Genomic DNA, 25,389 nt, shown 5'->3' with positions numbered 1-25,389 from the left:
TGCATTACGCATGTCTGGGGCTTTTTCACTGCTGTTTCTGTATATCGTGGTTAATTTAAGTTGCTGCTTTCCTCCGGGCCTTGCCAAGAATCTGTACAGAGGTTGACATCAGCTTGTGTCTAGCAGTTTATCTAGCAGTTTGCCGTTCTCTCATTTCCTGATCTACTTTGCTTTAGTGCTCCTTTCTGTTGGTGCCACTGGTGCTTTCTGCAGATGTTTAGCAAAGGGGGCGGAGGGGGGGGGGGAATTTAAGGTTAAATAGTCAACGCTTAATTACACTTTACACTTTATAGAAAAGGTAAGTATTCTGCACAGCGTTTGGAAGCACTGTGCTATGGAACACGGTGCCTGGGGCTCACCTGTGCCCAGTTCACTGAGGAGGGGAAGGTGATCGCTAAACTTAAGTCCTTTCTGAAGGAGTGCGGAACAGTTTGTCAAAACGTTTCTAAGTTGTGGCAAAAAGATGGAAGGAATTTTTTAACAGTTTTTTTCCCCGTGATGAGATGCTTTTGTCGCCGCCGCCCGCGGCTGAGGCGGGGGGCGGCGGAGGGGCCCGGCTCGCCCGCGCCCGCCGTTACCTCAGCGCCGCCGCGTCCTCACGGCTCCGGCGGGAAAGGGCCTCCGCCGGGGCGGCCTCCGTCCTTCCCCTCCCGATCCTTGTCCCCTCGCCGGGCCAGGCATCCCGACGCCGGCGTCTCCCACCGGCAGCCGCCCGCCCCCGGGGCCGTTAGCCCGGCGGAGGCAAGGGGCCTGCCCCGCGCCCGCACCTCTGCGGCAGCGCTCGGCCGGGGTAGCCCAGCAGCGGTAGCCCGGCAGCTCCGCGGAGGGACGCCTGCTATGCGCAGTGACGGTCTAGGAAACAAGGACGCCCGGGCTGTGACGGTGGGCTGCGGCGGCGGGCCGCTGCCGCCCGCCCGTCGCCGCGGCGCCCGCAGAGCGGCTCCGCCGCCGCCCGGCCCCGCTAGCGCGCGAGGAGGGAGAGGGGAGGAGGACGCGGGGGGGGACCCTGCGCGCGCGCGCGCGGCCGGGCGCCGAGCTCCGGGATTGGCTGTCGGCCCCGGCCGCGGCGCGTGCAGCCGGGGGCCGGCGGGGCTGCGGGCAGAGCGCGGCTGGCGCGCGGCGGGGCCCGCGCTCCCTCAGGCCGCCTCGCGACGGGTCCGCCGCGCCCCGGGCGCTGGGAGGCGGCGGCGGTTCCGCTCCTCGGGGGAGGGACGGGACGGGAGCGGGAAGGGAAAGGGTGTCCCTCGTCAGTGAAGGAATCCGCACCGGTGCTAAGTTGTCTCCCGGAGGCGGTGTGAGGCGCTCGGGCTGCTCAACCTGCTGCTGCTGCTGCTGCCGCCGGTAAATGCTCTCCACTTCTCGCTCGCCTACAGGCTGAGGGCTCTCCTGCCGCTGCTCGCTCGGCAGCGGCGCCCGAAGCTGCAGCGGTTCTGTCTCTATCGCTCCCTTCCCTTCTGCCTCCCCCCCCCACCTCCCCTTTCTGTAATTGCGTTACTGGAGTTGACAACTTCTGATGTGTGTCTTAAGCCAGGCGGTGTCGTGTCTCCTGCAGCCGGTTAATCCAGCAGTTGGAGAGGTCGTTAGTTGCATGAGTTCCAGGGAAGGAGGGTTCTCTGTGCCTCTGCAATAAGTGCTGCTGCTTTTCTGACCATTAATTCTCATCCTTGATTGCTGGTATTTCTTTTATTTTCACGGTGTTTTAATGTTGCCTTTGTTCTTTAAACTGCTTCATTTTATTTTTATTTTTTTTTCTTTTCCCCCTTTCTTCTGGGATTGAAGTACAAATATTTCTTTTTCCTCAGTTTTTGCCAACAATGTGGAAAGGTATCGCTGATTCAGAAACTGTTGTCCACAGTGCGTCTTGGGTAGGAACCGGCAGAAATAACAGAAGGCAGGCATTTGTATTCCGAAAGGGAATTAAAAAAAAAAAAAAACGCTGCTTTGCATCATTGCTGCAGATTTGCAGGAAGCAGTAAGGGACAATAATACTACGTTGTTTGCAAAAATAATAAACGTAGAAGTGCTTTGCTGTTTCACGTATAGCCCTGCCATTGAGCTGCTTCGAAATTGCACTTAATAATAAATTCATGGCTGTGGAGGAAGAAATTGCTGGCATGTATTGCATACATTGCTGAGACAATGTACTAACCTCTGCTAACACCAGACCAAGTCCCTGTTAGCCCTTACACGGAATGGCAGTTTGACAAGATACTGTTTTGTTTCCTGCATACACCCAAACTGAAATTTAAATAAGGTGGCTTAATGGATGTGGATGGAGCTCTTAACTCTTTATCTCTGAACCAGACTCCTTTTCAACACTTCTTGTTAGGATGCTTGTAAATGCTAGTGTAAACATTGATCTCTAGTAATTTCAGCTGATTTAATACTACCGATGTCTTAATATGTGCTTTTTATGCTTTTTTTGTACATATGTATTTCCATACTTAAGTGTTCTCTCCTTTTAAAAAGCTCAAAATGTAATAGCAAGTATTGCCTCTGTGTGTGTGTATGTGTATATGTTAATGTGTTTTTATATATATATATATATAATGTTTGGCTTGTACTTGTTCAGATTTACCAAACGTTGTGTTACATGCAGAAAACAGGTATTATAACAGAATTCAAATGCAGGAACACAGAATTAAAGGAGATTTTGTTTATAATATTTAGTTGTATAGTTAAAAGACTGTATAAGATCAAAGAAATTCAAAATGCCTGCATTCCAGAGAAGGAAAGTCTAGAAGCAGTAGTATTGTAGCAATTTTAGAAAATAAAGCTTGACTGAAACAGTATGAAGTGTAAGCTGTCAATAAGTATGTGTAGTTATCTAGTGTCCTCATAGAGCACTTTATGGAATGCTGTTTAAAATCTGGTATATTTAAAAGTGTAGTCTTTATTTTTTAAGTGCAAAGTTAATGAAAAAGTAGTATCACCTGTTAATATGGTTACTTTTTGCAAGTTTAATTGTTAACTTTGGTTGTACAGTCTCAAAGTTTTTCTTCAAACTTTGGAAGAATTTAGACAGGTGGTTCTTTCTTCAAGACGTTTGTATTATCATTCAAATTACACTGATTTGAGAAACTGGTGAATCTCCACCGGATAGAACGCTGACAGGTATTTTTCTAAGGGGCTTACGTAAGTGCTAGGTAAAGTGGATTTTTACAAGTGGCTGACAACCTAAATACAGGTGGCATGTCTTGCATTGTTAAGGTTTAAAATATATACAAAGTATTTGGGCATCATTTTCCTGTGCGTTGACAAATCAGTAACTGGGTTGACGATTAATTTAACTTGACCCATATGCTGAGGTTTCCAGTCACTGAGTAATAAATAAAAACTATTCATATATTACACTGATACAGATTGTGTGGTATTCAAAAAGCCAACTGTGAGGTCCGAGCTTTAATTCATTTTGAGAGGAAAAGTTTTTTACCTGTGGTTTGTTAGTGCCCTGGCAAGGTCTAAGAACTCACAGAAGTATTTTTTTTCCAGTTTCCCAAATGTTAACACAGGTCCAGCATATTTAAAAAAAAAAAAAAGTTTTGATCCAGATAATCTGTTTGAATTTTTATTCTGCTTATTTTTAAACACTTCCCACTAAGACAGTACTTATATGAAAACCATAATCTTTTAATTCTCTATGTATTTATTTTTCATGTGGGTAATGAAAATAAAATAATCGTGTTTCTGTGTCATTAGATTTCAACTGTTTATGTGGCTTGGGGAAAATTAACACATGAACATCACTAGTGATGTTTTCCTCTAATTAAATTGAACTGTATTTTCATTTTTAGTATTTTGTACTGAGTGTCAAAGAGCTGCATGAGAAAACAGAGGAGGCACTTTCTCTTGTTAGGTTACAGAGATTAACAGTGGTAGGAGAATTGATTTGAGAGGGCTAATAGTTAAATTTCTTTGCCTTTTTGAAGAACAATTTTATTTCTGGGAAGAACAGCTATATATATATATGTCTATATATATAGATATATCAACTTGTGATCTATTATGCTCGTGGCTTTGGCATTTTCCTGTCAAATACCATCATTTTTGTTTCTGCAGTCAAAGAAAATTCCTTGTGAACAGTGTTACTGTTAGAGTAAGTTATGGTGTCAGCTGTATTAGTGATCTTGTGCTTAAAATTATATAGAACAACATAAAAAGGAAAAATATTTGTTCAATCAAGGTCAATGTCTAGACTTTCTGTTCTGAGAGGTCAAACTAAACTGAAGGTCAAATTAGATGGAGACAAAGCTCAAGCCACCGTTAGACCACTCAAGTCAATATACTGATGTTTGAAAAGCTATTTTGTGTTTATTTGCAGTTTACTGTGAATTTAATCCCTCAATCCTTAATGGTTTTGGCAAAAGGCGCACATAGGAGCAGCACCACTGAACTCCATGCTGCAAGATAAGACCAAAAAATTATTGGACTGATCCTTTAAATAATAATATTCTTGTATATAAATAAATCGTCTAAAAAGTCTGCCCTCTCCCACCCTGGATTCATAACAGGAAATACAACCTTAGAATATAAATTAAATTCATTTTACTAAATGATTGATGAGATGTTTTAGTCCTGACTTGCTTTTTTAGAAGGTAAGTATTTAATGGAAGTGACAAGTTTTTTCCAGGCTTTTTTTTTTTTCCTTTTAACTGTACTTTACCTATAATTTCACAAGATCTCTATCAGGAAGAATCATTTTATCTAATACTGTGCTATAACAGAAAAGATAGTTTTTCTGATACTAAACATAGGCAGAACTGGTCTGTACTTTCTGACCTGAGGCGTCAAATCTCAGAGCCTTCATACCAACTGATACTGACTCATCTTTCCAATTTCTTACTGCACAAACCAGCTCCTGTACAGTGTACTTCTAGTTTATGTAGGAGGTAGAGTATGAAATGACTATGGCTGCATTAGGCTGTTTGAACCACAGACCAGACCAAATTTGTGTCCTGGTCATCTCTGTAGCCTCAAAGAGCCCCTTGTTCTGATCCGTATTCGGAGTCGTTTAGCTGAGCGGCTACAGCAGTGTCTACAGTGCTTTCTGCAATACAGTCTCATCTAATCCACATACGGATTTAAAAGACACTGTGGGGCATTCTCTGTTAGCTGAATTTTGTCTCACAATTATTGGTTTGCATTGGGATCTCATAATGCTGTGGAAGTTCAAATACATTGTCCTAAATCCACCTTGCTGACTAACTCAATAATATCAGATAGACTTTTCAGATAAGCAGGAAGTGTGTTAAGCTGAGATATTACTCATTTTTTATTATTTTAAAATAGATTCTTTTTGCTTGAATTGATTGACATTCAGTGCCAAATAGTAATAAATTGTCTACTTTTGTGTTTATTGCTGAACATTAATAACGTAGTAGTCATTCAAATAGGGATGTAATTGTAAGATTTTTAGCAAAAAGCTGCACAACATTGAATTATAAACGTATGTTTATCTGAGCAGGTTGTGAATGGATACATGATGCATATACTGCCTTACACCAGTGGCACTTAATCAGACGTGTTCTGGCATAATAGTTAAGGAAACAAATGATCTTAAATCACACTTCTTTATTTAACTCAGGAACAGGTTTTGTAGAAGATACATTTTATTGTCTGATGAATGGAAAACAAATTTGCACTGAGGTAGCAGGGTTTGGTTTTGGGGATTGGGGACTTTTTTGTTTTGTGGTTTCGGTGTTTTGGTTTTTTTGTTTGTTTGTTTTAACTATAATGCCAGTCAAGTAGTAGCAATACAAGTCAAGTAAGAGCATGGTATCACCCTTTTTGTTTTTGGATAATAGAGTCTTCATTCTAGTTTTGTTCTTAAGGGACTTCTTTAGTATGTGAATGTGTACATTTAGCCAAAACACTAACTGTAACCTGTCAGGACTACAAATGTGCGTTAAAATTGTATAAAATATAGGAGTTGCTGCTCTTGAAGGATTTTCATACTAATTTGGGGCACGCTGCAGCTGCCTTCGTGTCTCTAGTAGGAGCATTTAAAGCTTTCAGCTGATCTCACTTCTCCAGATTTATCTGTTGTTTTTCAGCCCACACAGGCAAGGAAAGCACCAGGGATCATTCAAAAGAGTATGCGAGCCTATCAGAATCATTAATGAACATACCAGTGAAACACTTGAAGAGTATGGAAGTAATTTCTGTGTAAAGTCCTTGTGGAGGGTACCATGTGAAGTATGTGGGGAGGCAGCTGTTGAAGCCAGGTACTGTACCTGGACTGTAGCTGTGCATGTGGAGTGAGCGGGCGCAGCAAGAGCACAGTGTAGTTTTATGCTGATGGACTGCTTGGGGTAAGCACTATAAGAGATAAGAACACAACTCTCTTCTCTTGCTTATCCCTGTTCGTGTAAGGCTTTTTTTGGGCACAGTGACATCGGCTAGTGTAAATTTTTTGAACCACAGTCCGAGAGACCTAGAGAAGCTCTCAGTGCAGACACAAGTCCAGGTCTGCCAGATTTAAGCACAGCGCCTTAACATTGCGAGTCATCTTTCTACATCAGTGTGCATGTTTACCAGAGCAAGCAGAGCCTGTCTCCCTGTACTTCTGTGGTAGCTATGTAGGAATCTGGATATCTTCTGGGAAGTTTTATGTGTGTTCCATTAACTCTGAACATGAAAATATGGTTTTTTGATTTATTTTTTTTTAGGGGAGAAAAATGAGAATGTTTATGAAAGTCACTTTGTCACTTTTCCTAAGCTAAGGAAGTTAGGAGTGTTGGTTCTGTTGTGTTTTTGAAGGGTTCTGTACAGTGCTACATGTAAACTATATTGTGGAAAATTTAAATTTAAAGGGGCGTGGATGAATGTATGTAAGTGTAAACTATACAAAATCTGTTCTGAAGCCATTATTACATAGTAGTGTAGGGCTTACATGTAAACACATGTAAAAACAGGAAAATATAGAAAGTCCTATTAAATGTAAACAACAGATTTTTCAAAAGCTTTTTGCAAGTATAGATTGCCTAGTGACTTTTCTAATCTCTCTTTAAAATGCAGCTATCTACAGTGAAATAAGTTATCATAATATTGTGCTCCAACATTGTACTGCATACTAAAAAAAAAGTAAGTGCCTTTTTCAACAAAAAAAAATAGTTGTGTATTTAGAAAGGCAGAATACTTGATATAGGAATGTGACAGTGAGACTGGAGACAAGAATTTTGATCTTGAAAGTAAAGCTCACTTTACTTGCTACGCATCTCACCAATACTATAGAAATACTGTGTTTGAATTGGATTCTGGGGGAAAAATGACGTGTTGGCTATACACCAGTTGAAATAACGTAGCAAAGGTAAATATTAGGTGCATCATAGTATATAAAAATACATTGTCTAGGGAGGAATGTTAGGTACTTGTAGTTGCAACACTAAATTAATTTTTGAACCAAATTAAAACAAGTGATATGCAACTTAATACACTTAAAGAATGAAAAAAAAAATTGAATTTAATTAAAAGTACCTATCAGTGCATGCTGTTTACCTAGTTCTGCTGTCACTGTAGATACCTACTTTTACCACCACTGAAGAATTAGGTGTTTAAAGAAAATAACTTCTCATCTTAGTTCACGTTTACACAGATTGCAGGTTTGAACGTGCATGTGTGCAAGTTCGTGGTGCTTTTGGTTCTGGTTCTGTGCCTAGGGACGTTCAGAAAGTCACGGTCCATCAGGAGTTGATAAGAGTGTAGCCTGAAACATAGAACTTTGTTTTAAGGAAAGTTTTCTTGTCTAGGCGTTTCTTCTAACTTTTCTCTACAGAGTTTTGACACAGGATATGTTTTTATCATTGTGGTTTTTGAGAGAGTGAGCTATGACTGGTATACTAGTTTTGCATTAGAACATCCACAAAAACATAAGCCCATAAAAAGATTGGAAAACAGTTTTTTTTTCTTCTACTTCAACAGAGTTGACTGGGCACTAAAATCAAAAGGATTATTAATGAATCTCACAGGGAAATAATTGTTTCGGCTGACTCCTTCCAATCATGAGGAAGTTTTAGACAAATCTTAGTTTACAGAAGACTATTTGAATGAGTTGAAACTTTATGCTTGTAACTATAGCTGTAAATAAACACAACAGTACCGTGAAAGTGGATCTGTAATTATAATAATCTTGTAACAGTTTGATTTGTCTGAATGTTTATATTACATGTGTACAGTTACCTAAAGCATGATTGAGTTTATGTAAAGATTTGTGTGACACGTGAAGGTCTGCTAGCAGTGAAAATACAGAAAATTTCCGTGGTGACTGGCTTCGATCAGTTCCTTCTGTTTTGGGAACATGTGGCTTAAATATCATCTAAAGAACACTGGCAAACACTGTTTAGGGAACTATAAATGTGCAGATTTCTATTGGAAGTGAAGCAATAGAGAACAGATTTTTAAAGGAAGTTGTCTGTTTAGAGATGAGTGGCTGCCTGTAAGATGATCAGTACTTCCTATTAGCTTTACTCACTTTAAGATCAATTTTTCACATCCCTCTAGATTTTATCCTGCATCTGTATCTGCAGAAAATCCTGGAGAAAAAGACCTGCATCTGGGTATTTCAGTTAAGGCACCTGAAATAAATGCACATATTTGGCGGTTAAGTCTTTCCAGAAAAGGTTTATGAGAAGTAGACCATCAGGTGGATTAATAGTAATCTAAAAAGCAAGGTATGGTAACAGAGATTTGTATGTAGCCTTGGTCACAAAAAAGGAACTAAACTTTTTTTTTTTCTTTTTCTGAGAAGTGAGCTGTCTTTAGTTGTTTCCCTGCATAGAGACGAACCTAAATCATCGTCTTTCCCCTTTCTCTCCAGCTGCTTGTTGTGGGCACAGAGCAGTCTGGGAGAAGTCTCTTAGTGCAGTGGCAAATTTGGAGGCCACAGCTTTATTAACCAATACAGAAGTATGTGGAATTCCAGTGCAAATCTTAGCTGACACCAATGGCCCCAGCTACGGAATAAAGAATAAGCTGTGTGGCTGTCTTTCGGCTTTCCTATCTGCTAAGGGATGCTGACTGAAATCCAGAACATTGTCACCTTCTTTCTTCTGTGGAACCTACTTGAGGTTGAGAGATGACATGAGAGTGGAGTTGCACAGAATGTATCTTTTTAGAAAGTCCTGTCAGTGGTCAAGACCAATGCCTAAATGGCTCACTGTGCAGCAGAACTTGCTGCAGCATTTTTCTAGGGAATCAAAGTCACAATTATTTCAGTAATCCTTCTAAAACATGCCCTCTGGAAGGTGGAAATATCTTCATGTTACTTTGACTGTTTCGTCATTGCAGGGCAAAGGAGAGAAGTAGTCTCTTTCACATCACAACGTTGATAACCAGCATGCCTTCCATTGGTAACTGATCTTACTGGCACAGAAAAAAAGCTGAAATAGTGAATCACAGTGGATCACTGTCATAGTGACATCACTTCTTCCTGCTCCTTTAGGATCATTCCCTAGCAAGGTACTTACCTTCTGCTTCGGGACCCTGTCTACAAACAGCAGTCTCTTTCCCTCTGGGTGTGAAGAGCGGGGAACAGGAGAATAATGCAGAAAAAAAGTGACCTGAATATTGTCTCAGCTGCCCTGTGGTGTGTCTTTTCTCTTTCACAAGCATATTCGTGGCCTTTGGCTCCACCACTGCATCACTGTTACTAGGGTGAGCGCCTACGAAACCTTGAGCCCTGCATTCTGCCCTGGAGCAGTGGAGGGAAGGGCTGTCAGTTCCTCCTGGTATTGTGCTTCTTGTTGCATTACCAGTGAGGATTACTAACTAATGAGTTGAGTGAGAGAGACCTTTCCCTTCACTTTCACAAGCAGCTGTCACTGCTGGAGAGAAGAAGTGGCGAGAGGTGAGAAGAACCTGTGGATTGCCTGTGGAGTATTTATTCTTCTATTGAAGCTCTAATTACCTAACTGAAACTCTTCTTCCATCTCTCCAGCAATCCCAGGGGCCTCCATAGGTTCTTCTAGTTCAGCTGGCATTCTATATCAGCTACCTCCAGGCTAAAATTGCCTTTCTTTTCCCTGCATTATTCCTTTAAAGGAGCAGTAATCACTTCCCCCTGTGTTTCTCAAACTGTCCAAAATACAAGCCCTTAATAGATTGCTTTTTTACCGAGCAGCTTATGCATTTCCTCAGTGCCAGTCAGTCTTTGCCTGTAACCTTCATTGACTGCAAGTATCAGAGTTTATACATTGTCACTTCTGTAGATCTTGAATTTAGCATGTGTTACAGGATTAAGATTTATAATTTTACCCCAGTTGGTTTAAGGCCAGCTTCTGCATGGCCTTTCACCTTTGCACAAGAGTACTGGGATAGGAATGCTGTCATTCTGTTTGCCTCAGCAGTCTTCTTGGGGAAAGTCAGAATTCGGATTCTGTTGATACTCCCAACGTAGATGGTCATTCCCTTCTCCCCTGGTGATGCCATGCAAAGGAGACAGCCACGATACTTTTTCATTCCCTTGCTCTTAAAGAAAAGACGCAGTGTGAGGTTTGGGGTTTAGATCTTTTGAAAAGCTGCTCTGATTGCTGCTTTGTACTACCTCCATTTGCCAAAGGTTTTCCATCTAGCTCTGGATACCAAACAGTCTCTGATTACTGAAAATTTCCTGACCCCTAGAACGAAGTGATGGAAGTTTTATGCGTAGTCAGACTGGGTTAGTCCTAGTAAGTCTGGAACCTGGTGGGTATTCAAAAAATCTTTAAGCAGTTTCTGTGAAAACTTGTCCCTGTGAATTGTAGAGTAGGAGCATCTTTAAATTTGAAACATAACAATAATTGGATATAATGACAGTTAAGCCTGAATTAGCTACGTTTGAATATTAGGGTCTGATCCTGTGAATAGTCATTGTTGTCCTGCTGTCATTCAAATGTCTGTGTATGAGAAAGGATCACCTGCTTAAGGCAAGCTCTGCTAGAACGTGTTTTTCCCACTGTTGTCCATTTGCAGTTTAGTTTAATTGAGGCATTTGAAAGAAGGACACTTCTTTGGTATTGATGTCACTTTAATTTTGCTAATGAAATGCTATTTAGTACTTAGCAGGCTGTACTATTGTCACAGCAGAACCTATCATTGATAGCTAGCAAGTTTTATTTTTTCAAAATAAGCAGCAACAAACATATATATGAGCTTGAATTTGTGGCAGTTGAAGTTAGTGGATGCCTTGCAATGATCGTAGTGACTTTGGATCAAACTTGCTACTTTTTTAGCTGGGTAGGGAGGCTAGATTTCTTTGTTTCTAAGTGTCTTTCTTTAAAGAAAGAGGAAAAAAAGATGGGGCCTGGCACCGCACATGACCCAGACAATTGCTGAGGTCAAATTAAAAATACTCAATACTTGTTTTAAGATGGCTTTCCATTCAGGCAATGCAAACAGAAGTAAAATCAGACACTCTCCTGGCAGTTCAAGAGCACCTATGTGTTACTCCATCTGTGTCTTACCTTGTTTGCAAAAAAAAAAGTATATTGTAAGGCTGGAAAGGACTATGGCCGGTGTGCTGTTTCCTGAGTCCAGGTGGTGAGCTAGCAAAAATGTGGATTAAAATCTTTCTTGCTGTTTTCCTTCTCACTTCACTTATCTGTTCTAAACTTAACTCTAGCATAGCTGTATTTTAAGCTCCGAGACATAAGCTCCATAACCAATGGTTATTTGACTTGGTTCAGTTAGATAATGAGTATTTTGGAGTATAATTCTCCAGATTTAATTCTCCAGATTTATTATGAACAGGTCTGTCTGTGTCAGAAGCCATGATATGCATATCACTCTGTGTTTTAAAATAATGCTTTCTGTGTCAGGTGGTTGGTTGGCGAATTTATCACATTTATGCCATGATCCTAAAAGCAATCTTTTAGTTGGATGGTGATACTTTTTCTCCCTTCCACCTTCCTTCCTCCCCTTTCCCTACCCCGCAGCCATGACACTGACGGGGAAAGTTTTACAGGTATAGCTTAATGTTTGTAGTTGACTAAGTACCTTATTTCCAGAAGTTGTATGAATACTTGGTTCCAATTTCTTATGTTGTGTATGAAATCTTATATGTGTCTATTACCAGTTGATTGTAGCTAAACACTAGATGTTGCAAATGAATGTTTATTTCCACTTCGATTACTTTGGAAGTCCATAGGACTATTATTCATCTCTCCTACTTAGCAGTTATTCACCATATCAGTTTGCTCACATAATAAATCTGTAATATCTTTTTGTATTATAGAAAACAGTCCTTCCTTTAGTAGGGAAGCAGTGGTGCAGGATAAGCTAATGCACTGAAAAATAGGTTTATTGTCTACTTAGAAAAAGGGTTGTTGCAGTCCCGCAGATGGGGGTCTGGATCTGTTGCCTCTGAAGAGCAGACAAAATTCTGATGGTCAGTCCACCCTCTCAGCTTAGACACTACACTTTTCTTCCAGACCTGCCGTAGTAGATTCATTTGGGAACTGGATTGGCCTGGCATGTATCAGTTTTGTGGAAAGATGCATGTCTTTAGGTTTGCTAATTCTGTACCTTTTGCCACCATGATTTTTTTTTTTTTATTGCAAATGTTTCAATTAGTGTTTTGGAAGATGACAGAAGTTGGAAGAGGTTCCAGTAGTGTAGGAGGGGAAGAAAAATCAAACCAATTTTTAATTTCAGATAAACAGCTTCATTATAGAGGCTATCTTCACCCTTTGTGATTATTCTGAACATGGAAAAGAGTCTTTTGAAATCACTAAACTGGCTGTATTCTATTTTAAATATATGGTAGTGAGGTGGCCTGTTCACTGATTGCTTTTAGCACGTCATGGGACCATATTCTTCTTTCAATTACCAAGGCTGAGGTTCAGTAGAGTAATGAGTGCTTGGTTTAGCCCTTCTCTTTAAACTTCTACAAGATTGAAATCCTTTAGTGAGATCTACCTCACTAGTCACCATGACTGTGTCATACAGTGCAGAAGCACCCGTGCTTCTCCCAAATGAAAACTGGGTGACAGCACTAAAGTCCCACTGTCATCGTGTTTCCCATTTCCTGGTCATTTTTGAAGACGTGTATTGATTAAAAGCTGAAATTCTGGAATACAAGAACTGAGCTCTTATTCCTGGGACACACCTGGAAAGGGCTATTTCAATTTCCTTTGTATGGCTTAATCCATTATCCCTGTGGGTAATGGAATACAGTGGCTCACAGTGGAATACAGCATCTCAATGGGAAGCGTGTTTTGGGGAAAACTGAGTAAGTTATACCTTGCAGCTACCTGCTTTTCTTTAATGGTTTGTTTATAGATGCCTCTAAGTCTGCTGCATACAAGTTATTCAAGACTTTGCAAAATGAATTTGCACAGTTTTATCAGCAGAGAGTAGCTTCTTTCACCATTAAGATGGGCGTTCCACCCCCCCCCCCCCCATTTTGTGTGTGTGTTAGACTTAAAGCTCACTTCCAGGACGCTGTTATCTTCTCTTTTGAGTGCCATGACTTACAATGGCAAAGGCATTATACTTACATACAAAACATAGCCACAAAGGAACTCTTAACCTGGCTCCCCAATTCCTAGCTATGACTTAAACAACCTTTCAGTTCTGTTCATCTTGGTTTTGAGGTCTGCAGGACTTCTCCTCAGACCTTTTCATCTTTCTGTTTTCCCACCTCCTGGCAGGAATTCCAGCCCGGAAAGATTATTTGCTCTTTTCCCCAGTCAACACAGTGTTTTACTTCACGTACCCTTTGCACAACTGTGCTCTAACTTAGGACTTTCTTAAAGCTTGAATCGCTTTCACCAAGAGAGATTGAGGTTAGAAATTAGAGAAAACAAACAAAACCAAACCCTGCAATCCCCTTTCAAATGGTAACAATAGTAAAGCATTGGAATAGTATATCTGCAGAGGCTGTGAAATCCTTACCGTTATTGCTATTACAGTACAGACTAGACAAGCATCCATCTAGGGTGATAGCATTACCATTGATGCTGTCTTGCAGTCAGGGGACGGATTAGATAACTTTGCAGTGGGCATCTCTCCCACCTGTGTTTTTCTGTAATGTACTGGACTAGCATGACATAATAGAAATAGGTGGATCTAAAGAGATGTCTGTCAAAAACGCTCCAACTTTTTTCCAAGTATGTTTCATAGAAATTTTATGTATTTTTCAAGTTACTGAACTGGAATTTGGAGTTAGGACAACTGAAAACTTGGAGAATTTGAGAATGGTAAAAATGGATTATAGCAGTTAGTGCTGTCTGAGATTAAATACGTATGTATATATGTATCTGTGCATGCATGCATGTGTAAGGTTCTGCAGCTTAGATACAAAAATCCTCATGATTACAAGGTGGGGATGTTGCGGTGTTTTTGTTAAACTGTTTTTCCCTTTTAAGGCTTCCTGTCTAAGCAAGCCCTTAATGTATGGAAAGAGGCTAAGATAATGAGTAAGGTAACTGTTTCACTGAGCTGTTCTGTAAGTGCTGTAGCAATCTTCAAACTCCATAAGTGAAATTTTGCACTAGTAAGTATTTGTATATTCCAGGCAATTCATTTGGCATCATGTATCCTAAGAACAGCGCACAAATAGCAAATGAGACTGCATCAAACACCATATAAAGAAAATTAATGTCCTTATTTGGCAAATGAACGTGACATGAGAGAAATAAAAGTACAAAAAAGCAGATCATGCTTTAGATCATACAGAAATACTGTGAGGAGAGGATAATAGGAGCAAAGTCTTCATGGTAGTCCCTAGAACGCACATGAAATAGAGTAAGATGAAAGATTTAAACTATAATAGCTTTGTGAGGGAATGCCCTGTCTCTCTCCTTGTTTCCCTGTATTGCATCAGTACTGATCTTTTTAAATGTGGAAATAGATGCCCTCTGTGACTACCACTGTATCAGTTCTACAGAACGTCTCCTTGAACTCTGAATTTCACGGAGGTATCCCCAGATGGCCTAGATACTATTGAGGCTTTGTCAAGAAAACAAAATGATTCAGAAGAAATGACCAATCATCCAGGCTGGCATAACCTTCCTGCATACTTTTATAATATAAATTAGAGTGGAATTAGCGAGTAAAATATTGAATATTGTCCCTTTTAATGGTATCCTTTGAAATTAATAGTAATGATGATTCCCCAGTTTGGGGAACATGGTAGTGGCTTTATAGTGACTAATAGCTTCAGTCTGTAATGCAGTAGATTTTTGCAATGTGATAATGAAAAAAATTCTAATGAAGGTCAGATAGCAAATGGCTACTGAATCGTTAGTTTTTAAACAACTGTCAAGCTTTGCAATAATTTTTTCAGGTTTTGTTAGGCAGGCTTTTTCATCCCTGATGACAGAGCTGTGATCATTAAGGATATTTCGGTGAATTTGTTGGAAGAACAGACCTAGCCTATTAGGCTCTTGAAGAAGAGAATTGAGGCCGCTTAGCTTGATACATAATGTCAAAGCCCAGTTCAGTTTTTAGGTGCAACAGCATTGTTGAGCCTGACAGTTAAAACAGGACTGCGTAACATCTTGTTTTGCTGGTTTTCTTGCTGGCTGAACAGCTATCACAGATAACCCGACGGCATCATGCAGCGTGAATGTATCACTATTGAACTAGTAAATGCTATCCACTATATATCTTTACCATAGAAGACTAAATTAGTTACCTGGTGATGCAAGAATAACTAAATTTTAGGCAAACGTTGGTTTTTTGTAAGTTTGTTGTGTTATGTTTTTTTTCTTTTTCGTAGTTTGTAATGGTAGTTTAGTTGATTTGGGTTAGTGGATGAGGCTTTTCATGTTACACAGGTAGAGGACTTGCACTGGAAGGAATGTGTCTTCTCTTAAAACATCTTGTAAACATGTTTCTAAATGGTGGCTAAAATCAAATGTGTTTTCTTCTCGTAGAATATTTTTTTTCTCATTTGCATTTGGGAATCCTTCATCTGTTTGTCATCAGCCAGTGATATTTCTGTAGTGAGTGAATTTGCATTAGCTACCTATAAACTAATTATTTCTTTTTTATATGGCATACTGATTCGTATTATAGCTTAGTTATGTTAGCTACAAAACATTCATCTGTGAAGCATTAGAAAACTGTGATTATTTCTCTAAGTGATAGAAAGTAAACACAGAATAAAAATTAAAAAAAGTCTAAAATCTCTGAGAATTAAAAGAAAAACAATGAAACTGCCTTTTCTTGTGAATCAGTAGTTTAAAGTGAGGGTAATACTACAAAAGTATAGTTCAAGTTCAGAATTGGCAAACAATCTCACATAAAATCCTTGCTGTTCAGAATCTATTTTGGAGAAAGCACAGTACCATATAGGCTGTTACTTTGTTCCTGTTGTTGAGATAAATTTAACTTCTGGAAGGATATGCAGGTATACATATGATTTCCTTCAAAAAAGTAAGTGTGGAAAGTTGAATTTCTGATTGCTGGTTCCATGAAGATGAAAGAGAAAGTCTGAAACAAATTTGTGTTAAGAGGACATATTTAACTATAGAATTATTATTGAATTAAATAATTCCTATCATGTCTGAGCCTTTTTGTACCAATATATTGTTTCCCCGTTTAAGATGTGTATGTGAAAATGGGAAAGGAATACAGATACTGACATTTTTCAAAACCCTAAGTCTTCATCAGATACTAAAAGGCTTCTAATGATTGATCTAAAAAAACCTTCTTTTCCTTTCAGTATGTTGGAGATGGGGGTTATGTATTATTACAAAATTTAAGACCAAAACACAGTATACTACAAAGTACTATTGTACAACACATGCATAATATTGTTTTAATATTCAGGTTTTTAAAATTAAAAATAAAGCAGGTTAGAACTGCTGTGGGAAAAAAAATATCTGTGTGTACTTCATTAAGTTGCATTTAACTGCTATAACAAAACTAGGCAAATAACAACATGCAGTCTGCAAGTCTTAAATAATTTTACTATGTCGGAGAATTTAAAAAAAACAACACCCGCTCTTAAAGCTTTATTAACTTATTTTCTCATTTTCTAAAACATTTCTCTCTTTAATTGCTTCTCTGTTACGCGTTCACAATATGCATTTTTGGGGCAAAACCTATCCAAACAGGTTTCTCACGCATCTTCAGTGTAGCGATTATTTTTGCGCAGTGACTGTTAAATCCTTGATTATGTTGTGGGAAAAATGTAATGAAGTTATCTAGCACCTCATTTGAGAAGGAATAGCTCTTGTGTTGTTAATACGTTCAGTGTGGTGCTTAGGGAGCTTTCTGAGGTAAGATGCTAAGAAGGAAATATGTATATTGTTCAGCTGCTGCACTGAAGGTTACAAATTCACAGCTGATGCTAGGTACGTTTGACTCTTGCGTCCATGCAGAACAACCAGATTGTGGGTTAGAGTGCAGAGTTAATGGCCTTGCTGGCTCTGAACTGGCTATGGTCCTAATCTCTGTGATTTTTCTTCTCTGTGATGCAGAAAACTACAGAACTTGTTGTCTGTTGAGCAGTTCACACGGCTTCCTAGTGAGCAAGGCACATCAAAACCAATTGCTTAACACGGTGTCATCAGCTAATATCTACCTTTTGCTGGTGCAGCGTGAGCCAGGCGTGGGTGTTGGCAGAACTGCTTAGATCAGTTCCTTCTGACTGCGGGATTCATTTTATTTTGGTATCTGTTGCCTTTATAATACATGCCCATCATAAGAGGGGTTCGAGCCCTCTAATGGATCTCTGACGTGAGGTACTAAGTGAACGAATTATGCTGATTCAAGAGGGCAGAAATTCTTAGATTTGTTATCAAAGTGAGTTGTTTTCTCCGCTCACTTGATGCAGTAGTGCTGTCTGTCATCTTTTTATTGGTATGGTACCCTGTATGAGAAATTAAAGAGTGGATGCTTAGTACCTGAGAACAGATTTTTCATTTTGTAGTCTGTGACAAGCTGACAGAACATGAGAAAATGTGATGGCCTTTCTGCTTCAGACATATCTATCTGTCTAGGTGTGAGCACCTTGTCTGTGACAGCAGCCAGTGTGGAAAAAGTACATGTGATGGTTAGATACAAGTGGATATGCCTGTGCATCTTCAATTTAGATATATAAAGTATTGTGGGTGAAAACCAAAGTCTGTTGTCACAGGTCTTTCCAGAACAGTTTATGAACTTTCATACTTGATCTCAATCTACTGGCACTTTGAATCCTGGGCTTTTCCAAGCTCTATGGAATGGTGAAGCAAGGTTTGTTCTGTTATTCTCATTGTCATATTCTCTGGGAGTGGGCTTTTTGTTTATTGCACGTTCTTATGAAGTGAAAAGAAATACTGAAGTCCAGGTAGTTGTACTCTGATACCCTTCCACAACTGAAAAGGCAAGCTTCCTCTTAGCCATGACTTCTCTCTCACAAAGAATGTGGTAGGTGTAGCAAATACCATGAATGGACTTAAAAATCTAATCTTGCCTGCTGCCAACTCTTTTGATAGATCTGAAGAAAAAGAGGCATTTCTTTATCCTGGCCACTTGCAAGTATCATCTAAAATTTGCATAATAAGCACACAATTTCAGAGGAACTTGGTCATAAAAGGTGGGTGGTTTGTCACCTTGGTTAAAGGTGATGAAGTTCAGAAACAAAAAGTTACCAGAAATAAGAATTCTGTGTATGATTGAGACTGCAAGTACTACGGATTTCTTTCATTCTTTCACAGTTCACAGAAAATATGTTCTCAAAGAGACTATTTCATAATACTAAAAAAAAAAAAAAAGCTATGATAGCTATATTGGATTTTTAAGTCAGCTTTGATTCCTGCCCTGCTGAGTAGAAATGAGCAGCCTAATGTGGAGTCTTTAGAATGCTTAGCAAGTGCTGTTCAACACCTGGTGTTACATCTAAATATATGGAAAATAGCTCTGCCTCACTCAAGGAAAATAGATTAAATCCAGTATTAAGTAAACCACTACAAGATCGGACTTCCCTGTTCTTTGTGTATGAATCATAGAGGCTGGGTCTACTCCCTCCTTGTAAGTTCTCTATTGTTTTCTTCAAAGTCATTACTGTCGCATTTTTTTGCAAGCAGTGTATTACACTTTTAACCGTTCTATTGGTTAAAAAGGAGTAAGGCTGCATCTGGAGCAGTTCTTGGCAACTTGCATCCATTTGATATCTAGGAATTGGAATACTATGTTAAAGTGTTTTCTTTTATAGCCTGTGCTTTGTGGAGATCCATTAGTAACCCTCCATTTGGGATGTCCTGCTTCTGACTATCCATCGAGTTCACCATTAATTGGAGGATATCTTTGTTTATGTGACTTGAATTCATACAGTATAAATGCCTTGGTGTTTTAAAGTCACTTTATTATGTACGATAACATTTTATTTCTCTCTTTAATGGTAACACTTCATTCTCTTTAGCTCTTTAATAGCACAGAGAAAGAAAGCAGATGATGGTGGCACTCGCCATTCTGTTCTAGGTTGCATTCTCTTGCGTGCTCAGGACTCTTCTCCAAACTTATGGTATAACTCGGGAGAAACTCTAATCTCCTGCTATAACTCAGGAGGAACACTTCAGCTTTAAGTCTCTTAAGTTACAACTTTGAAAATTAGGTAAAATCACACGTCCTGACCATAGTTTTCATATTATATGGGGTAAATTGGTTTTTAAAACCTCAAATGTTATTGAGCTATAGATGGCATCAGATGATTGCATTGTTTTCAGGAAGAAAAATGCATGTGCTTTCACCACGTACAAGGAAACTTCAACATTTAATTGTGGCAAAGTAAATATAAAATTGATTTGCAAAACAGAAAACAGACAAGTACTCATTATTTGACCAAGGAGGCTACATCTTGGTAGTCTTGTATGCATAATTTTGGAGAAACACATGAGAAAAAGTTTCTCTTTTGGATTTCCTTCCCGATATTTATGAGACAGATGATCGAGAAGCTAACCTCTCATGGTCTCGCTACACTTATTGTTGTAGAAGATTTGAAGGATTGCATCCCCATCTGGTCATTTGATGGGAACTTTTTGAAGCTTTAATAGTCAGTTTAGATTCTACAGCGCATCACAGCTTTGTGAGATCTTCCCCAGCATTATTGTGCTGCTGATTGAGTCTGCTTTTACTGGAGATTACAGCTGTGATTATATAACCAAGAGATACAGGCAGATAGATAAGATGAAAATCCTTTGTATTATTTGGCTTTGATTTTGTTTTGTTGTGGGTTCTTTTGTTTTGTTTTTCCCTCCCAGATTCAAGTTGAATATAGAAACTTGAGAGAAAGAATTAGAACACAGACTTGGGAAAAGACAATAAATTGCAGTTAGAAACCCTATAAATCAGGGTTCTTGAGAAGATGTGTTGCCTCTACTATAGATATTTGTGTATGTGTCTGTACATACAAATGTGGAAAGGCTTACAATGCAGATGCCTTGCTATGAAGTCAATAATGACAGTATTTTTTTCTATGAAATGTAGGTTCTTTGTTAATTCTTAATTTTTATCTGGGTGAAGATGGTAGTGGTAAGTAGTTGTTTTGCAGTAGAAGGATTCAAACTTAATTAGCAAAATGCAAAGCTATCTTCCTTGCTGTCTTACTCTTTATGACAGTAGGATTTTACACACAGCAACATTAATTACAATTAACCATAGCATTCTAATTTGCTGACTTTATTTATTTAGAACTCTGTTAGCATTAAACAATTAATGGTAAGTTGAACTTTAAAGTGGATAAGAATGTCATTCTAAGCTGTAATAGCTTAGTGGATGAGCATATTGTCCTAAATTGGCTTAGCTGCATCGTTAAATGGTTGCTGTATACAGTGCACGTAATTATATGATGACTGAATGCTATTAAATGTATCACTCTTTTAGGTATGCATTGTGATATTCTAGCAAATGTTTCTAAAAGTTCAAGTTGTGAATTCACGTACTATCTTTAAGTGTTTGTTCACTGGATGAATTCTAGATCAATTTACAAAAATACACAGGTCAGAGTATTTAACTTATTACCTAAATCTGGTTTGCGGGTATGTTTACTTTTTGGAAACATTACTTTTCATTTGTGCTGGCAGAAAAATTATTTTAGACTTTGCTCAATAGCTTAATTCTCTTTCCATACACTTTCACTTATGGAGGATTTGCATTCCTAACACATTTTTTCATTTAACATGCTTTATATTATAGTAGGAAATGGAGAAGAGAAATTGCCAGGCTGTTTAAAAATTCAAAGAAATACTTGTTTGTCCTGTGAGTTACATTTGAATTCATACTTTTTTTTTTTTTTTCCCCCAAACCGATAAATGCGGTAAGGACACATTCCAATGATGAAGTAACCAGTTTTCTAAAATAAAAATATGCTAGCACACACACTTTAAAATAAATGTACGTAGGAAGGATATTTTCTCTTTACTTTTGCATTAATGTGTGTGGGAAGGATATTTTCTCCTTACTTTTGCATTACAACCAGATGCACACAGACATATCTATCTATCTCTCTGTATTTATAAATATAGGCTATTCCTTTCAAGCCGTAGTAAGGCAGTGTATGTAGTGGGAGCAGTCCAAGGCAGAAACAGTGTGACTGAAAACAGCTGTTGCATCCTGGTTCTCCCACTTGCTCCCTGGAGAAATAATATGTTGCTTATCTCCAGACAGTAGTTGATTATTTTCTCCTACACGTTCCTTGGCTGTTAGTGGGTTCATGGACAAGACAAGGCAGCATCACAGCACCACATGTCTCTACTTAACTCCGAGAGAGGAAATAGTGTCCTTTGTAGTCTGTTCTTCCCCATCAGAGAGCCAGCAGTAGCCTACACAGGAGAGTAACTAATTCATGCTCTCTGACCTTCTGCATGTAAAACAAGCAATATTATCATCCTCGTTTGCACTTCTTTATTATTTACTATAGTGATAAAATCAGAGGTCCACAGACAGGTTTGAAGTGCTTTTGTCTTGGGCTCTCCGTGCGTGAAGGCAGGTAGCAGCTACCAGGAGGATGAGGTTTCAGCGCTGATGCGATGAACTCCCGAGGGAGTGTGGGGCTCAGGTGTGCTCCCTGCTACCTTGCCTGATGCCCCAGTGCCGTAGTGCTTCTCCCATGCTCTCCGGATTGCACTGGCTGCTCTCCTCTCCCCTGGCTCTGCAGGGCTCCTGCACAGGCATGGTCAGCCTCTGCTTTCATGGATTACCCCGTGGAATGTTGTGTACTAGGGAGTTAAGAGGTGTCTTACCTCCTGCCTCATTTCATAGACTGCCGCAGCCTTGAGAGGGGATTATTTTGTGTTTAACCTGCTATCCTGAAAGCGCCCTTAGCTCAGGTCAGACAAAGGATAAAATGCCAACTGAAAGTAGTCACAGCGTCCAAACGAAACAACACAAATGTTGCTGCAAAGGGTGTAAGTGAGGAAAAAGATTCTTGATCAGTTTTTAATGAAATAAATTCAGGAAGTTCTCCCTCACTTTCCTGCGATCAGCTATCTGGCAGTCTCCCTTTTTACATCCAGTATGTCTTAAGATGCCTGTTGCAGAGAACAACTTCTTTGTGAAATACAGCATTTTCTGCCAATCCCAGTGTGAAGTCCTTAGCCTTAAAGGAGAAAGCTGTTTTCTTTCTCTCCAAAACTAGTTTATTCCTTATGCCAGAAAATAGTGCAGCTGTTCCTATAAATTGATGGGGTTTGTCACTTTCTTGAAGATCCCTGTCTGTTACTCTGTTTTGGTCCCTGTACTTACCTGGCAGTCGTGACTGCCCCCTTCCCCTTTTGGTGATTCAGTGTTTGTTTCCCTGCATGAACTCTGTTGGTTTTTTCTGAACTTAGTATTTCTGTGTCTATTCATCCTTAAACAAGCATAGTTGATACAAATGTCAAAAGTGGGTGAATGTAGGTGGCTCATTACTGGCTCCAGATTGAGACTGAGCACCACGATAATCACCATTTTGTGGACACCAGGAGCTTAGAGCAATTGACCTCCATCATCTTGCTTTTCAGCAGTACAGAAACATAGGGTTTCGGAGGCGAGCCAGAAGCACAAACCAGTGGGTCTGAATTAATTGCCATTTTAAATGATACCTTTTCAAATTTTCTTTTGAATCTGATCCTTCCTAGACTATGTTAAGCAGCTAATCAGAGCACTCTATCAGTGTGACTAATGATGGTGAGCATCATCTTTACCATTGTGGTTAAATTGGTTATTATGAACTGATCAATACGAGTGCAGTTACACTCTATTTCTGGTGGTCCATGAAGACCACCTTCAGTAAGAAACTGTTTTTTAGTGTGGGTTTTTTTTGTTTGTCTGTGTATTTACAAGTGGCACAACAGCTCTGCTTTCTCCTTTGGCCACATATAACGTATTATGTAAAAAGTTGCACTTGAGGCTTATGATTGAGGTGGTTTTGCCACATCACAAGTATTTTGTGGTCCAAACTCAGTCTGTTTTGATCCACAGTCAGTCCATGGGTTCTTTCTGTGGAATGAATTTTGGAGGGAAAGGCAGGCATGATGTGGCATCCTGACCCCGCACCCCTTTATTGCATAAGAGGGAGAACTAAGCGTGTGTGCTCGGAGGGAACAGATGTGGACAGTTAATTCTGTTGCCCTGACCAAGTGATTAAGGGAATTAAACCTGGCCCATTCCATTATGCTGAGTGTCCTTACACCCACTCCTGTTCAGAAGCAAAATGCTGCTTAAAGTGAAGAGTTATTGAGAAGCATAGTACAAAACAAACATTATCAATCACAGATGTGACATCTAACCTCTGTGCCTAAACACATGCCTTCATGAATACGAGATTCCATTGCTGTGACCAATTGAATTAGACTATTCAAAAAAGAATAGTGTGAGACACCCATTTGAGTTGTGCTTTGTGATTAGATTTCATGAAAATTACATCTATTAAAAGGGCCAGGGTAGTAAATGCACACAGAAAAATTACAGTGTATTTTCTCTATAGGGTTGGGATCTATTTTGTTACTGCTTTTAAAGAGTATTGCTCTACACTTTTCTATCAAGCTTTGCCCTAGGGTGACGGTTTAGAATTTTTAATTTAACTTTGTCTGTCATGACAAATGTAGAGAACCAGACAGCTGGGAAATTGTAAAAGTAGGTTTAAAAGGGAATTATCGAGTCCCTCCACTCCAGTGGATTTAGCAAACCAAATTTTACAAGAACACTGTCGATTATGCTTGCAGAAGTAAGAAGACAGTCTTATTTGTGAAATATGGCCATGCTAATCATTACTAATTTTTCATAATTGAAGGACCATAATGTTCCAGAACTGCTCTCCTGTGATATTAATAGAAGATTAAAGATGGGCCGCAACCTTGAACTTGAAACTTCAGCTTCAACATTTTAAACTTTGTATAATGTGTTAAATAGACAAGGAAAGGGCTTGATTGGGTTTTCAAGACCTGAAATGACATTAGTTAAACCCTGAATTCCACTAACTGCATAATGTATGAGGTACTCTTATTTATTGGTATAGAAAATTGACATATTTGGCCAAAAATAGATGAAAGGGAGGAAAAGGGTGAAAATGGATGGCAGGAAAGTTCGGAAGCAGTACTTTATAAAGAATTCTACCTCTCCTATCAGAAGAGAGTGTGCTGTGGTGTTTCTACCACGCCACAACCTTGGATGTGTCTTGTGCTGTCTGTAAAGACAAGAGTTCAGCTTTTATAGCCACTTCAGGCAGGTAGGCGTTTGAGAAATGTGATGGTTCAAGAAAAGCACAATGGCCTTTCCTACTTCAAGTCAAAATCTGTGAGGATGCAAAACTACTGTTACGTCTTAACCCCCTCCTTCAAAGCCTCCTGCCTATAGGTGATGGCAAGAAAAGATATATATTCTATTCTCTCTTTTCCCCATGCTCTCGGCTTCTCTCAAGGAAATGTTTGAGTCCATCCCCGTGACTTTCTGAAGCAGTAACTGCAGCATAAAAAATAAATTCCAAAACCTCCCGCATGTTTCTGAACAAGAGCTATGAAACTAGTCTCTGCCAGTTGTTTCATTCTAATATTCATCAGTATCCTGAGCTACAGGAGAAGTGCTGGAACTGCCCCTAGATTGAGGAGAGAAATGTTGTAGCTGTTAACTCCCTGAACTGATAGAACTAAGTGCTGTCATTGAAACTCTGTGGATAGAGGCGTCGGTGATAGCTTAGGCCACTGCTCACTAGGGAAGTATGTTCAAGTGTGTTTTTTCAAGTGTTGATACGTTAGGCTGCTTAATTTTATGGTCCTGTGACTGAATGTAATTAATATTTTTAAATTAATTTCAGGCAACCTACTTAGCATTTTGTATTAGTAGGAATTAATGCTAGCACCTATTTTGTTTTCTTACGCACAATTATTTTGCAAATATTTGCTTTTGTCACTGCTGCTTGTAAACAAAATGAAAGCTTTTTATTTTAATTGAAAACAAAAGATGTCTGTTTTTTAAAACTAAAATAAGTCTTATCAGAATTTTTGA

The 25,389-nt window shown here is 39.3% G+C and overlaps 1 protein-coding gene across 3 annotated transcripts in view; it reads left to right on the top strand.

Annotated features, from left to right (window-relative positions):
• The window catches only part of TENM2 (teneurin transmembrane protein 2), a 1,449,326-nt gene that overhangs the window by 779,492 nt on the left and 644,445 nt on the right, over positions 1–25,389 (top strand). The window contains exon 1 of one of the 3 annotated variants that reach the window (XM_074604293.1): positions 1,101–1,341. The exons of 1 other annotated variant lie outside the window; for it this stretch is intronic. The gene's annotated coding sequence lies outside the window, so the exon portion shown is untranslated. Of the gene's footprint in view, positions 1–1,100; positions 1,342–25,389 lie in introns of those variants that run through there. One more of the 3 variants, XM_074604291.1, reaches the window with a different exon arrangement.

Source organism: Larus michahellis, chromosome 11, assembly GCF_964199755.1.
Source record: "Larus michahellis chromosome 11, bLarMic1.1, whole genome shotgun sequence".
In the NCBI taxonomy this organism is placed as follows: Eukaryota; Metazoa; Chordata; class Aves; order Charadriiformes; family Laridae; genus Larus; species Larus michahellis.
Note: the sequence above shows the minus strand (reverse complement) of the source record. Positions and strands in the feature narration are given on the sequence as shown.